We start from the raw sequence: 15,809 nt of genomic DNA, 5'->3' as shown, positions 1-15,809 counted from the left end.
TAGAGGTCAGGCTGATGGGCCTGTAGTTTGCCGGATTCACTTTCCTCCCTTTCTTGAAGATAGGCACCACACTGGCCTTCTTCCAATCTTCGGGCACTTCACCAAAGTGCCAGGAACTCTTGAAGATCCGTGCCAGGGGCTGAGCTATGATGCTAGTCAGCTCCTTGAGTATCCTGCGGTGTAAACCGTCAGGGCCAGCTGACTTGGTGTCCAGCCTCTCAAGGTGATCCTTCACGAGGTCAGCATTGATGGAGGGCAAGGGATCTCCCTCACCTGGGGCTCGCTGTCCCATAATGGGCAGGGGCAACCCATGGGACTGATGAAAAACCAACGCAAAGTACCCATTTAGTAGGTTGGCTTTTTCCTGGGCATCGGTTGTCAGTTGTCCCTTCTGGTTTAGTGGGGGTCCAATGTTGCCCTTGCTTTTCCTCTGGCTCCCCACGTATCTAAAAAAGGACTTTTTATTATCCTTGATACTTGTAGCTAGTTGGAGTTCAGTTGCAGCCTTGGCTTTCCTTGTCTGCTCCCTGTAGGTCTGGACCATTGCAGAATATTCCTCCTTGGAGGTGGATCCCATCCTCCATTCTTTGTAGGTCTTCCTTTTTAGCCGCAGGAGGTCCGCTAGTTCCCTGGAGAGCCAAAGGGGCTGCTGTGCCCTTTTGCTGCCTTTCCTCCAAGACGGAATGGCATTAGCTTGTGCATCAAGGATTGCTCCCTTGAGGAGCAACCACTCTTCCTGAACTCCCCTCCCCTTTGAGTCATGGTCCCTTAGGGCCTCACCGACAAGCCTCCTGAGCTTGTCAAAGTCAGCTTTCCTGAAGTCGAAGACTTCTGTATTGCTGACTGTCTTGCTAGCTTTACGGCAGATGGTGAAGGTGATCAGCTCATGGTCGCTGTCACCCAGCTTCCCAGCGATTGTTAGGTCACCGATTAGGTCGTCCCCAGTTGCCAGTACCAGGGCAAGCGGCACTTTACCTCTCATTGGCCCGTAGACCTCTTGTGTCAGATAGAGGTCATCCATGCATGAGAGGAAGCTTTGTGACTGCTCGGATTTAGCTGAGCACTCTTCCCACGAGATGCCTGGGTAGTTGAAGTCTCCCATGACAACCATGGACCTGGAGCATGCGGCCTCAGCCAATTCCCTGGCGAACTCCTGGTCAAGCTCTTGACTTTGGGTGGGAGGTCTGTAGTAGACTCCCACCATTGTGTCCCCTGTGCCATGTCCCCACAGATTTTAACCCAGAGGGTCTCCAGCCGTCCATCCTGGTCTCCAGTGTCAGCTAGCAGGGATGTGTAGCTCTCCTTGACATAGAGAGCTACGCCTCCACCCCTTTTGTCTACTCAATCTCTCCTGTACAGGGTATAGCCATTTATACCTATGGTCCAGTCATGGGTGGAGTCCCACCAGGGACACATTACAACCTGCCTGACATCAAATTCAGTAGGTACCTGCCTGATTTTACCTTTTACACTTTTCCCCCCCTTCCTCCCATTTCTTCCTTCTCTACCCTTTGTCTTCCTAATTTCCAGCTATTTACTTTTTCACAGACTGCCTCTATTCTACCTTGGAGAACTCAACTACAGCAGTCTCCTTTGGTTACCTTTGGCATTATTTCCCACTCATTTCCCCCCTCCCCTTCCTTCTCTACCTATTGCTTTAATAATTTCCAACTATTTATATTCTCACTGACCTCCTTTCACACTTCTAGCTTCTTTCATTCCTTGGAGATCTCAGAACAGCAGGCTCCCTGTGCCTGAAGAAGGGTGCTTGTGTCCGAAAGCTTACAAAGAACTTTTTTCCAGCTACTCAGTTGGTCTTATAAAAGATATCACATCTACCCAAAGAATCTTGCCTGCCAATGTCCGTAGACCAACATGGCTACAACCAACAGCTCTGTCCAGAAGAATGTTGATTTTCTTGAAGGATATTTTTTTTTAAATCTAGTTCTGTGCTGTTTGTTTCTGACTTTCCTCCTAACTCAAGTGACCATACATAGTAAAGGTTTGATGTAGTGTGCTTAACTTGATCTATAAATAAGAATTGCTAAAATGAGTGGCTTGTGAATTGTGTGCTATTATCTGTTAACAACTCATTCAGAAGCCTGCTGTGATTTACTAGGTGGTATTATACTGTGACTCAGCTCAGAGGGTTCTCTACTTCTCCCCTCCTGTGAAAACAACAGCCTTAAAGACTTCTATAATGTCTCCCTTGCCCTTTCTTCCTGTGTAAAATTTAAGGCTTGTCTACACAGTTTTTGTACCAATTTAAGTATATTGGTTAAGAAATTGACATAGTTAAACAAGGACAAACCCTGAGCCTGGCTGCAGTTACACTGGCATTACCTTCTACTTTCAAAAAACAGTACTTCCTAATCTGAATTTCCAGCTTCAGCCAGTGGATATTGCTGTAAATTCTGGTCTGGTGAACTGAAGAAAATTCTCTTCCCATGTGGGTACTTTTAGACTGGTCTAATCACACATTTAAGCTTCTCTTTATCAATCTAAATTGAGCTCCTTCAGTCTTACTGCAAAGCATGTTTTCCAATAGTGTAATCATTCTTCTGGTTTTTCTCTAAACCCTTCCCAATGTATTAACCCCTCTCTCTGAATTATCCATAGTAGAAATGGACAGTGTATACAAGTAGTTAGTTGTATCACTGACAAATTGAAGTAATATAACCTCCTTATTCCTAGTCAGAATTTTCTTGTTTATATATTTAAAAATCACATTATCTCCTTTGTCTATAGCATTAAACTAGAAGCTCACATTCAATAGACAATCACCATAGGATCATAGGGAAATAGGACTGTAAGGGACCTCATGAGGTCATTTAGTTGAACCCTCTGCTCAAGGCAGGATCTTCCATGTCTCAAGGCAGGACCTACCACAGCCAAGTGTCTGTCTAACCTATGGGTGAATCTAGGATTTTGAAAAGGGGGTACAGATGGTGTGGTACATCATCACATATAAAACAATCCATATTTTGGTCCAGTTAAGAAGAAACTAGAAGCTTCACTAATATCCTAGGGTCCTGGGGCTGTATTTCAATCTCTTGTGTTGGGGCAATTTCCTCTTTGTTTTCAAAAAGTTGATAGAGATCCATACCACACTAGTAAGGTGAGTAGAGCACCCATTTAAGTTATTAGAGACTGAGGTTCATATCCTTGATCTAAGACAGGTAGAGCAGATTTGAAAATGTATCTCCCTAACCCTAGAAGGAGTGCTCTGACTACTGGGATACTAACATTCCCAGGGTGATGCCTCTGTTTTTTATGAAGAGATGCAAAAAGTTTTGGTTTCACTGGGCACATCTACACATGCCCCCAACTGCACAGTTGTTACTGTGCAGTCCTGGTGGTGAATGGGTAATTTCCAACCCTACTGCACAGTAGCACCGGTGTCACGGTTTGACACTGTATCGCTGTAGCAATGAGCTATGTCACTGTAGCTTGTCACTACAGCGCCATAGTGTCTCTTGTAGATGCTCCCACTCTGATGCAAAATAAGGAAAAATACTGAAATCTCAAACTTTTGCACAATGAGAAAAATATTTCCCATCCATCTCTAATTCTTTTACATAAAAAGTCTGTAATCTTGTTCTGAAAGTGTATTATACTTTTTTGCATCAGGGATACACTCTGATTGATTTGTAAAGTACCATTCTTTTTCTGATCACATTTTATAAATGATTACAAGAGAAATAAAATTATGGTAGTTTGTTAAATGATTAATCCATTGTTAGAGTTTACAAGTTGCTTATATTCATATTGGTTGTATCTGTAGCATTTGCTTAAAACAGGGGTGGCCAATCTGTGGCCACAAGTGTCTCAGGCAGCCTCTATGTGTGGCATGCACCAGATTGGAGAGGGGGCAGTTAACACAGTAGCAAATAGGGCAAGGAGCAGAAAGTACAGCAGCAGACCAGGCAGGAAGCATGGGGCAGGAAACAAATCTGAGCAGCAATTAGGCAGGGGAAGGGAATTGGAGTGGCACTTAGGTGTGGAACGGGGCTGATACGTAGTATGCCTGTCAAAAAGTTTGGCCTCCTTTGGTTAAAATGTCTGTCAGTCATGAATTCTTTATAAATAGAACCTTAGGATAAAGCAGTGGTTCTCAAACTTTTTGGACTTGAGGCAGCCCTCCATAACTTTTATGAATTGAGTGGCACCCAATTTCAAAAACTAATTTATATATTGCAGTGCTTACGGAGGTACGCAGGGGCTGAGCAGTTGCGGGGTGGGGAGTGGGGAATCCTCTAGGCAGGGTCAAGCCTGAGCCTGGCTTAGCTGTTTAGCTTACCTGCATATCTCCTTGCACCTCACTTATCTCCTCACACCTTGTGGCACCTTTCAAAGGATCTGGTGGCAAACCAGCATGCCTGGTGCCCTGGGTGAGAATCACTGGTATAAAGAATAACGTTAGTTGTACCATTTACTAACCATTTTGGTAAAATATGCTGATTTATTTATTTGGTATATCTCACTAAGAAAGAAATTGAGCCCTCTGAAGTGTGCCAGCAAAGTCTTATACATGACAGTTCCCACTGGTGCCATATTTTGAATTTTTAAGCAAGAGTCATATTAAGTAGTGCATAAGCCTTTGGCAGCCTTTACCACATAAGTGAATTTCATCCTGATGTCTCATTCAGCTCAAGATTTAATTTAAAAAACCTGACTAGCAGGAAACTGATAAATAATTCTTTTCAACCCCTCTCTTAAAATCTGTACTATGGTGTAGATGGTGTCATGGAGGATTACCAGTTTAAACAAGTCTCATGGCTGTAATGAGTCTTTGCTATACTGGGTAAAAAGGAACAGATTCTTTTGTGCAACCCATCAGGCATTCTTGTATATTCCCCATCATTCCTTGCTTATTATAATAGCCTAGGAACATCTTCTCTGACATGGAAAAAAGAACAGAAGGAGTGAATGTGACCATCAGATGAAGAAGTGTATGTCCAATAATAACCTCCACAGAGCCAATTCTGCCTTTGTACTCTGTAATAATTAAAACAATATTGTCAGAACACATGAACTATTTTAATAAGTTGATTGTGAGTGTCAGGCTCATTTCTATCTAGGGATTAATCATCGCTGATTAAGGTCCCTATATACCAAGGAAGATAAGAAGCTTAATAAGAGTATGAAGAGTATCTATGCTTTTCTGAATTCTGCTCTGTATTTTATATTCTGAAACAGGTTCTAGGCAATAATATACAAATAGAAAGAGACAAGCTTAGATATGACCATATTTACATTCATGTTGTGATACCTATTGCCTCTCCTTTCCTGTGCTACTGTGCTTTACTTGCATGAGTATTAGAAACGATGGCTTGAAAAAACTGTTACAGTTTTCAATGCATATACTCTTAGAGGTATATTCCTGAAAATTCACCTTCCATTCTCCAAAAATTATTTTCATGCCAGTGTGTCTAAGGGACTTATGTATAACCATCAAATGACATAGTTAAAAAAATACTCTCCCACTGCAATAAAGTTACTGTATTTTATTTCCAGTTCTTGTCACAGAAATGAATTTTAAGGCTCCTCTGATTCTGCACAATTTATTTTTATTTACTGCAAATTGTTCATTTCTATTACATTTTATGCCTGCTTCAAAAGAAGCAACATTTGAAAAAAAAAAAGCAATATTCTCTTTTAATTAGGTTTAATCAATTGGTTTACAGTACGGGCAAGAAGCAACAGTACTATATAAATGCTCACTTTTATTACTGCTATTTGACTACCCCTTAATCAATATAAACACATGTGTATATTAACTTCAACTCTATTATAAACCCTAATTAATTTAAACATGTAGAGGCAGCTACTTGATCCAGCTACAGCAGAGTGAGGGCTCAAACCTGCACATATTCCAGTCACTTGCAAACTATGGTGTAAGTCTTGGAATTAGGTAGAATTACATTAGCCTTAAGCTGCCAAGGTAATCAATTCTTCTATAGATAGCAAAATTCTTGGCTACCAAAACCAGCACTTATGCTTTTAATTTTGATGGTCATACAATGTATTTTAGCTTTAACCCTCCTTAGAATGGTCCTTCTCTAGGGTTATTCTCTACTGGCTACAATGGCATCAGTGGTAAAATTGAATTATTTTTGGCAGGGAAAGGGAGGTCAGGATTTCACTGTGGGTACTTGGTGATGGGATGAAACAAAGGCTTCTGGGTAAATGAAATGAAGCTAGAGGCTTCTGCAGCTGAGCAGAGGGAAGTTGGAACAAGGTTCCTGTGAGATGGGCCAATATATAAAAGTTAGGCAGTTATATATCCAGATTGGCAGTAGGCAAATTTTCACAGTGGCAGCTGTTGAATCAAAATAATAATTGTAAGGGCAGGTTTAGCCTTTGGGAGGAAATGGGCTAATGCTTAATTGGTATTAAAGGCAGACTTAAGTAGTTACAGGGTATCAATATTGTGATATTTGTGGGTGCTCACTTAGGCAAGTGGATGCCTGTCTTCACAAGCTTAGAACTGCATTCTAAGGATGAATATACTTGTCTTCAGGGTGGGTATTCATGAAGAATGGTTTTGATTAAATCCATCAGAAAGTCTAAATAAATTAGAGCTGTTTGTCAGCTGTTAATGGTGCATATGTATATTTAAAAATTGCACCTGGTAGAGAACAGAAAAGAGCAGCTTATTCTGCATGTTTATCTGATAGGGTTATTTTCATCCCATTTCTCACAGATACGTTTGAATTCCTAATTCAGACAAGGATTCTATACAAATGCCTCAAGAATTTGCTAATTCCAAATATGAAAGAGGATTTTTTAAGATCATTGCACAGTATTTTATTGTACACTTTATTTCTAAAAAATACTGTTCGTTGCCTTCTTTAAAGCTTTAAAACAGCATGTACCCTAACATTTATCTATCTTGTCCTTTGATTTCTCTTCCCACCTCCATTTCTGTTTTAACCTGTATTATGCTGTATGTATATGTCAGCATGTGTGTATATGTGAGAAAGCAAGGGACAGGAGGGAATTTTGTGGGATTTTGATCACGGCACTTGTTATTACTTCATAGATTATAAATTAAAAGAGGCAGGGGTGGAAGAGGTTGATACTTCTGGAATGTGGAAGCTCAAGCAAATGTTGTGGGAAGGATGCTTTTGAGGTCTTTTTCTTCTCATTTTTCCCCTGCTCACTGCTAAGCTCTAAGGTTTCGGAAGCTTCTCTCCCAGAGCCTGGGAAATCAGGTCCATATCCCCTGGCTGCTACTTCCCTTGTCCTAGGGTAGTTCTAAAGGGGATGCAGTCGTACACCTGCACCCTCCTTTTGGACCACATAGTGGGATCTGCAGCCAGGGACTTTTTTAAAGTCCTGAAAGCAGGTAAGAATGCTGGCCCCCACCTTCCACCTCTGTGCTTCATGGCACATCCCTTCCCCTCTGTAACAGAGAGCCGGGGCTCCTGTTACTTTAAGGAGAAATTAAAATACCAATAGCACGTGGCCCAGTGAGCTGCAGAGTGAAGAGGTCTTGGTCTGGAAGGCTGTAGGAGGATACTTCTGACCTGCCCTTGGGGACTACCTGTGAGATGCTGATGCCTTACACAGGACTACAACCCAGGGTAACCTTTGCTATAAGGCCGCAAACTACTGTTGCTGTTTGCACCTAGAGTGGGTTAAGTTTATGTTATAGTCAGTGTGCTTATTCTTGTGTTACAGTTTAATTTGGTGGTTTTGGTTTGAGACTATTAGGGGTTTGCAGAGGTCCTAATAGTGCCTGAGGGCATGCAGGTGTCCTGAGTCTGCCAGGGGCTAGGGATCCAGGTGGGCTTTGGCCCAAGAGCAGATGGCAGCCAAGAGAGAGACGGCAGCCTAGCTCAGGTGGAAGCCAAGCAGGGCCAGGGGTATCTAGGCAGACAGAGCCAAAGTAGGCTTAGCACCCAGAGCAGAGTGGAGCCAGGGTAAGGGGGCCCAGACAAACAGAGCCAAAGTAGGCTCACTGTCCAAGACAGGGCAGAGATAGGGCCAGAGGGCCCAGATAAGATAGGACCAAGGGGCCCAGACAGCACCAAAGCAGGCTCATTGCAGAGAGGGCCAGGGGGTCCTGATGGAGCCAAAACAATTTCTCTGCCCAAAGCAGGGCTGAAACGGGTCCAGAGGGCCCGTAAAGAGCCAAAGTAGGCTCAGTGCCTAGAGCAGGGTGGAGACAGGGCCAGCAGGCCCAGGAACAAAGTAACCAGGATAAGCGCTGGAGCCCAGAAGTCAGGTCCATCATGGTGGGCCTAGGCTAGAAGGCCCAGTGGGAGTAAAGGGGCAGAGGCTGGGAAAGCCAAGGCCCGAACAAGGGAGGATGGCTGAACAGTAACACCTGTGAAGCATGGGCATGGCTGTAGGGGAGGTCAGAGATTATCAAAAGCCCTTAAGGCTAGAGGTGCCTGGGGAGGTGGGGGCACAAACAGGCCAAGAGGGCCTAATTAGCCTGAGAGGGGCAGAACTGAAACCAGCAGGGTCCAGAAGGGACCTGCAGGCTGTCAGGAGGACTGAAGCTTGCTCTAGGACCCTTAGGCAGCCTCTCTTTTGATCTTCCAATGAATACATCAAGGCATGGCAAAAAAGCAAGGGGAGGGGACGCTAGAGCTAGAGCAGAACAGGGTTCCTAGAGCTAGAGCATGGTCATCAGAGGGTGCTACAACTACACCTGGAACCTGAACATAGTTACATCTACCCAATCTCCCATTCTCTATCTGCCACTGCCACTGTTTCCAGCTGACCCAGGCGTATAACCAGGGGTGCGGGGAGCTCTAGAGCTATCCTGCCCTACTCCAGTTGGGAGGTGGGCTCAGTCAGAGACTGTGGCTGTGGGCAGGTTCCCCTTCCCAGCCCAATTTCCACACTGCTCTCCAGGTGTTCCCTACCAGCCAGGGAGCAAGTGCAGAGAGGGAACCTGCCTGCTGCTCTTACTGCCAGTGTCACTGGCTGAGCCCAGCTCCCTGTGCAACCTGGCTGGATCAGGGTAGGAGTGGCTGTAGAGCTCCCCCTACCCCTGGAATCAGCCAGGAACAGTGGCAGTAGCAGACAGAGGATGGGGGAATAGGAGGGGAGGGAATATTAGCTGAACACTGAAAGAGAGGGATTACTGAGAGCGGGGGAGGGGGCAGAATTCTTTCATGATTCAGGAACTTAAAAAAAAGTTCCCAGCTGCTATGCCCACACCCTGGTCTAGAGCTGGGGTGTGGGTAGTATGCAGCCACCCATGCCATGCTAGTCACTGCTTTTGCACTCCCCTTTACAAAATCTTGCCTCTGCCCAAACCTTGCCCCACAGCCGAGTTCAGTGTGGATGAGACTAGGAAACAGAAAACAGAGAATCTGTTTTGGGATTAGATGGTGAGCAAAAGGAAGATTGGACAAGGACTGGCAGTGACCAGTAGAGCTGGAAGCTTTTTCTTCCCTTAACTGCCTGAGTTCTTGTTGGATCCTAGTGACAAAGAGATTTGCTGGTTTTTGTGGGTTAATGTTACCGAGGAGGTAACTCTTATGACCCATGCCTTGGTCAGTCCCATTGCTTGTGAACTGCTGGTGTATGGTGCAGGAGATTGATGGTAAAAAATCATGGGGTCTTGGTCTAGGTCTCACAAGATTGGAACAATTCATTTAACTTTTGTGTCTGAATTTACTTTTTGGTCCTGTCTGTACTAAAAAAATTACTCTTAACTATACTTTAACTGTAGTTAAAGTGGCATAATCTACACAGATTAAGCTATAATAGTTTCAAAGGACTCATATAGGCATAGATTATTCCCATAGGGAAAGGGGAATCACTTATACCAGTTCAAAATACTTTTATGCTAGTATGACTGCATGCACTCTAGGATGTCTATTAACACAACTACTTTGGTAAAAAAAAAGTCACAATCCTGACCAAAATAGCTATGATCATAAAACTGTTGAGTCTAGACCAGGCCTTATAATATAGCATAGAAAAAGCTGGTGGCAACTGTGACCTTTATGATGCCTATACTTTCCATTGTAAAAGATTCTTGAAACCTTTCCTTTGATAAGTAGTCACATTTTCTACTGTTCTTTAGACTGTGTATAGTTGGTAGGTGATGCTCTTAGTCTTGGGAATTATCTGTTCTTTGACCAAAAAAAATCTTGCTTAGGTTTTGCTTGAATAGACCTGATTAAAAATTACAATTTCCTTTCTCAAGTCTCAAAATAATGGCAACCTGCCAAAATAATAATCACAAACATTCAAAGGCAGGTCTTATGTTTTCAGCAACAGCATCAGCCACTGTACTTGGAATCATAGAATAATAGAAAATTAGGTTTGGAAGGGCCCTCAGGAGGTCATGTAGTCAAACCCCCTGCTCCAAGTATATTCAAAACATGCCTGCTCAGGAACGCTTAGGACAACCACAGCAGAGACTTGGGGCAAGGTGTGGGGGGTGGCATATTCATCCATGCCCCCACTCTTGGATACCAAATTGAGCAGGAAGTCCCCCATCTCCTATCCCCCATCACATCCCCCATTTGTGATTTTTTCTTTGGAAAACCTTCAGTATCAAGACTTTCTATTCTTTATTTAGAGGAAAGAAGGAAAACACCTAGGACAGCTGAAACTCATGGTAATCATAGGTTTGAGGAAATGTATTAGGTGCACAGATACAATGATTGTAGGCCTGGCATGATGACATGACTGGGTGTGCTAGACACACACACAATATTTAATAAGACACTTTTCTAAATGTTTCTGCTTTTAAAACCTTAATAGAATGTGAGTCAGGAGGAGCAAAAACTGAAATAATAAAAAGTCTTATTATTAAAGACATTTGACCAGATTCTCAGGTAGCGAAAAGGGCCCCGGCTCCATTCACTTTGATGAATAATATGCTGATTTTTCACTACCGGAGAATCTGGCCTATATCAGTTCAAATGGTAAGTTAATACAAAATGACAAAATTCACTTTGCTTGTATATGTTACTAGGTTACATTTTTAATACTGAAACCAGCCATATCACCCGATCAATTTACACCTTTATGGCCATGAATTGCACATGTGAACATCTGCACTGACAGCATGTTTCATAAATGCTTACCTCAGTCAATAGTCATCTCTTACCTCTTCTTGGTACGTAACAGATAGAAAACTCTTCTATGTAAATATTGATTCTTCCTTACCTTGTTGGTAAGTAGCAATGAATTCTTTCCATGTTGCCACCAAATGTATAATGAAATACATGCTTCCTGACAATGAATAATAATAAATTAAATACATCCTTCATTGAAGACATTGAATTTAATTTTCTAATGCCTACTTTTAATCATAGTATTTCTTTTCTGTGTAGGTATATGCCAAAGCTTTTATCCAAAGCTTATCGTAAGCAAAATAACTTTTTTTTTAAAGTACTCTCAAATGAAGAATATTTCATAGGTAATAAGTATGACATTTGCACATACCGTGGGAAGTACAAAGTTATTTGGACAGTGCATTTTTCAAGCTAACTTTATATACAAACAACTTTAGACAAATAAGGGAACATTTTAAGGCAGCTAAACACTTGATAACATTCATTTTGGTTGTGCCACAAGGTAGAGATATTTTTGTGTACATTATTTGGCAATAAGAATTTTTTAGCAGTAATGTAACTGAGGGTGGGGAGGGGATGGGGGATGGAGACCAGGGCAACAGCCTTCAGGGCCACCTTTTGGGGGGTACAAAAATAGCTGCTACTGCTGCTGGGAACACAGCAGCTGGTGCTATCCTGTGCACCACCTCTGCCCAAGGCGCAGAGCTACCCTGTTATGCCTCTGATTTGTAGGACACTTACCATATTTTCCTGCATAATACCTCCCCCCCAACAAATGAGACATGCAGCTTGTTTTGGGAAGGCAGAATGAAGAGAAAAAGATTTTTCCAGACTCTTACCTGCCACAGCACAGGCTCGCAGCAGGTGAATGCTGCCTACATGTAGGAGGGGCAGAGTCCTGTTATCAGGGTCACTCACTTTCTCCTTGCAGTTGCACAGCTGCAGGTTTAACTCTGTCACAGCTGCTGCTGAACTAGGAAATGCGTGAACCTTGCTGCTCAGTCAAAAGCTGCTGCCAATGTGGCAAAGGCTGGGACAGGGCTAAATCTATAGTTGTGCAGCTGCAAGGAGAGGGTAAGTGGCCCTGACAACAGGATTCTTTTCTTCTTGCATTCATCTGAGAAGGGAGCAGAGGCCCATCAACCATTCCAGCATCCTCCAGTCTCCATTGCAGCACCCTAATTTGTGAGGGCTAATTTTAGGGAGGAAAGGCATATGTGATATGTGATTGAATCCAGTAAATGAGGATTTTACATCTTGTACTTCATAAAATGTCTTTTATTTCTCTTTTCTCTTCTATCAAGTACAGGATTTAGACAGAATCCCTGCCCGGAACTGGATAGGAAGTGTTTGCAAGGGAATGAACTTGCTGCCCAAATCCTTCTCTGTTCCTTATCACCAAAGTTGAAGTTGCTAAGGATTGACTGCCTTGATTTTTAGTTTTTGATGTGGTAAGCATGTGTTATGTCTTTAAAGTCCAATTACCACATCCTTCAACCAAGATTTGGGGCTTTCATCATACCTATTGTGGAGGTAGACCAAACCCATTGATTTTTCTCAGATGCCCCTAGATGCTATCAACTTCTAGAATTCCATGATGGATGAGGACTGCTAGTGAATTTGATATGGCCAGGAAGTCATTGAGCTGACTGTACAAAGCAAATGGCTGTATGTCTTGTTATTGGGATAGTGACCCTATATACCACCTCTCTCTATGTTATCTCCTAACTCACTATGCTTCACTGACTTGCAAAAGATGCAATGAGATGTAAGATGACTGGGCATTGATGCTTGAAGATCAGATCAGAATGGGCTGGCAGTAGCAGAACTCATAAGGCAGACAAGGAGTTTGAAGTACTTTTTGTGCTTTGCAATGCTTCTGCAAGGTCTTCTATAGTGGTGCCTGTTTCCTTCTGTTTTAAACTTTAGAGATATGAGAGACAAAGAAATGCTTCTAAAAAAAGAATAACCAACCAATCTTTTTCTTCAAGCATTGTAGGAGTAAATTGGAGCAGTTAAAAAATATGTCACTTGCTTTGACTGAGTTCAAACTTGACTCACAAGCACACATTTGAAAAGAGGTGTGAACGTATGGACCAGGCATGTGCCAGTCTATGTCCAAAGAGATCATCAGCCTTTTGGTTAAAGAGAGCAGTCTATTGTATTTCAGCCCATTCTAACACACAGTAGTTTGGCCCATAACCAACAAGTAAGCACATGCTGCTAAAAGATTTGCCAACTACCATCCTCCCCAATTAAGTAATGATGCAATTCACCAGCCCCTTGTCACTCAAAGTATTAAACTTCTTAAAGTCTGTTTTTTTCCCCGTCTCTTTTTAAAAGATATGGAAAAGGCAAGGAGATGGCATTGGCCATGTGATAGTCTTAAAGCATATAAACAGGGATAACCATGAAAAATATTGCTAGTCCTAGATGGCTCTTACTTCTGAAGTCCTATAGGACTGTATCTTATTATATTCTGCTATCTTAAGTTTTGTGGAGATAGGAACTTATATGGAAAACTGCCAGCTCAAGATCTGTCCAATAAAAGCATGGGTAAGCAACTGAAGATCTGGGAGGAACAGAAGTTGTCATTAACAATGAACCTTTAGGAGGCAAAGTGGTGCACAAGCTTGGGGGTTCTCTCAAACAGGGGTTCTTAACCTTTTTAATAAGTGTACCCCTGGTGGCCAGACATGGAGCGGGGGGGGGGAGAGGGGCAGGAGTGGTGTGTGGCCAGATGTGAAGTGCTGGCACTGCAGGGTGGTGGGCAGTGGCGGTGGCCACCGTGAGCGAGCTCCCTGCCCCCCCCCCCACCTGCTCATGCATACCCCCTAGGGACTTCCCAAGTACCCCCAGGTGTACGCATATTTCCAGTTGACAGCCCCTGCTCTAGAACAGGGGTTGGCAACCCCTGGCGCACATACCAGAGCATGGCATGCAAGGCCATTTTGCTTGGCATGCCACAGCTGGCCCAGGCTCTATGGCAGGCAACAGCTGTCCAGAGCCTGGGCCAGCTGTGGCAGGCAGCTGAGATGCTGCAACTGGTACACTGGGGTCTGGAGCCTCGGGCCAGCTGTGGCAGCAGCAGCTGCACACGTACCTTGGGGCAGACAGTGGGGAAGGGCCTGAGGCAGTGGAGCTGGAGCTCCCCACTCCTCCTTCCCATGTGTGTGGGGGGGCCAGCTGCAGCAGCAGCATCTCTGGCTTTGGCTACCAGGACTGTAGTCGGTGGTGGAGCGTGGTGTGGGCTGAGGTGCATAGTGGACTGAATGCCCCCTAAATCCCACCCCCACATCCTCCTCTCCCTTTGCCAGGATCCTGCTGCAGGCGCTGCTCTGCACTGGGCTCTGGGCACTTTCTCCTTCTCCTGCCCTCCCACCCCATGGCATGAGTTTGCATGTGGTGGCATTAGAGGCAGCACAGGCAGCAGAAGCCCCTCTGCAGCCCCGTGGGTCGGTGCCGTGGTGGTGCTGGCTGACTGGGGGCCCCCAGGGCTGTGCTGCCACAACAAGGATCAGGCCCCTTGTGGCTCCCTGCCACCTACCGCTGGCATGCTAACATCTTACAAGTCAAGGTTCTGGGTTTTTTTGGCACCCGGCCCAAAAAATGTTGCCAACTGCTGCTCTAGTCTAGAAGTATCACTGATTACAGATGCCTGACTAGCAGTTTTATCAAATCTTTGGTTACTGGCCAAGCATCTATGCTTTGAACATTGAGAGGTGGACTTAATCATGGTAATTAAAGATTTTTAACTTTAGGATCTTGACCATCCGCTCGCTGAAGGCCATCTAAAATGTGAAGCTTGTTTAGTACTCATTTGCACTTTAGGAACAGTGCTGAGAAATTCTTACAAAAGTAATTACTGGACACGCTTGGTATTTTGAAATCACAATTATCTTAGCTTTCCAATGTTACCAAGCTAATCTCAAGAGCACGGGGGTATAGTATTTTCAAAGGACATGAGAGTAGCTCACATTTACAAGAGACCTGAGCGTACACATAAAAAACAAATGACCTTCCAGATATCTGAAATTGCTTTTAAATATTACATTTTGCTAAAAGTATTTTCAATTTTAAGAAAATATAGTTTTTGTACTTAATTAAAATGGCTTTCAAATTGTGTATAATATTTTATTACGGGGTGGTAAGGCTCAACCTTCAGTCTAAGGGCTGTGTTTGGCTTGTGAGACCATGTTACCTGATCTGTGGGCCTCCCTACAGGTATGGAAATTTGGTGGGGTGGAGGCATGATGGATCTGTGGGGGGGCCCCATCATCCCATCATGCCACCACCACTAGATGACATGACCCTGTGCACTAGATTGTGCCAATGCGTGGCAGGGCTGGCATGCAGGGTCACTACATAGCCAAATCTGGCATGTGAGATTGGGCTGATGAGTGGACTGACCCCATGCTGAATCAGTCCCACAGATTGACCCCACACACAGGATCGAGTCCATGCATTGGTCCCGTGCCACACTTTCAGCACACAGGACTGGAAGTTTGAACAACTGCTGTTAAAAGGCATTGTGTGCCTGCATGCCTGACCATACAAATTAATATTAATGCATTTGCATTACATGTGGACACACAAATTCTCTGTAGGTGCATTATGGTGCATATATAGCACAACATAATTTGAAATGACCAAGTTTCAGCCCAATTAAATTTTAAAACACTGTAACTCTCTAAACATAGAAGTTGCATTTAGAAAGAAAATGTGGATTGAATCTTGACTGCAATAACATAC

The sequence above is a fragment of the Alligator sinensis genome, unplaced genomic scaffold (assembly GCF_000455745.1).
Source record: "Alligator sinensis unplaced genomic scaffold, ASM45574v1 scaffold406_1, whole genome shotgun sequence".
In the NCBI taxonomy this organism is placed as follows: Eukaryota; Metazoa; Chordata; order Crocodylia; family Alligatoridae; genus Alligator; species Alligator sinensis.
The sequence above is the reverse complement of the archived record's forward strand: the minus strand, read 5'-3'. Positions refer to the sequence as shown.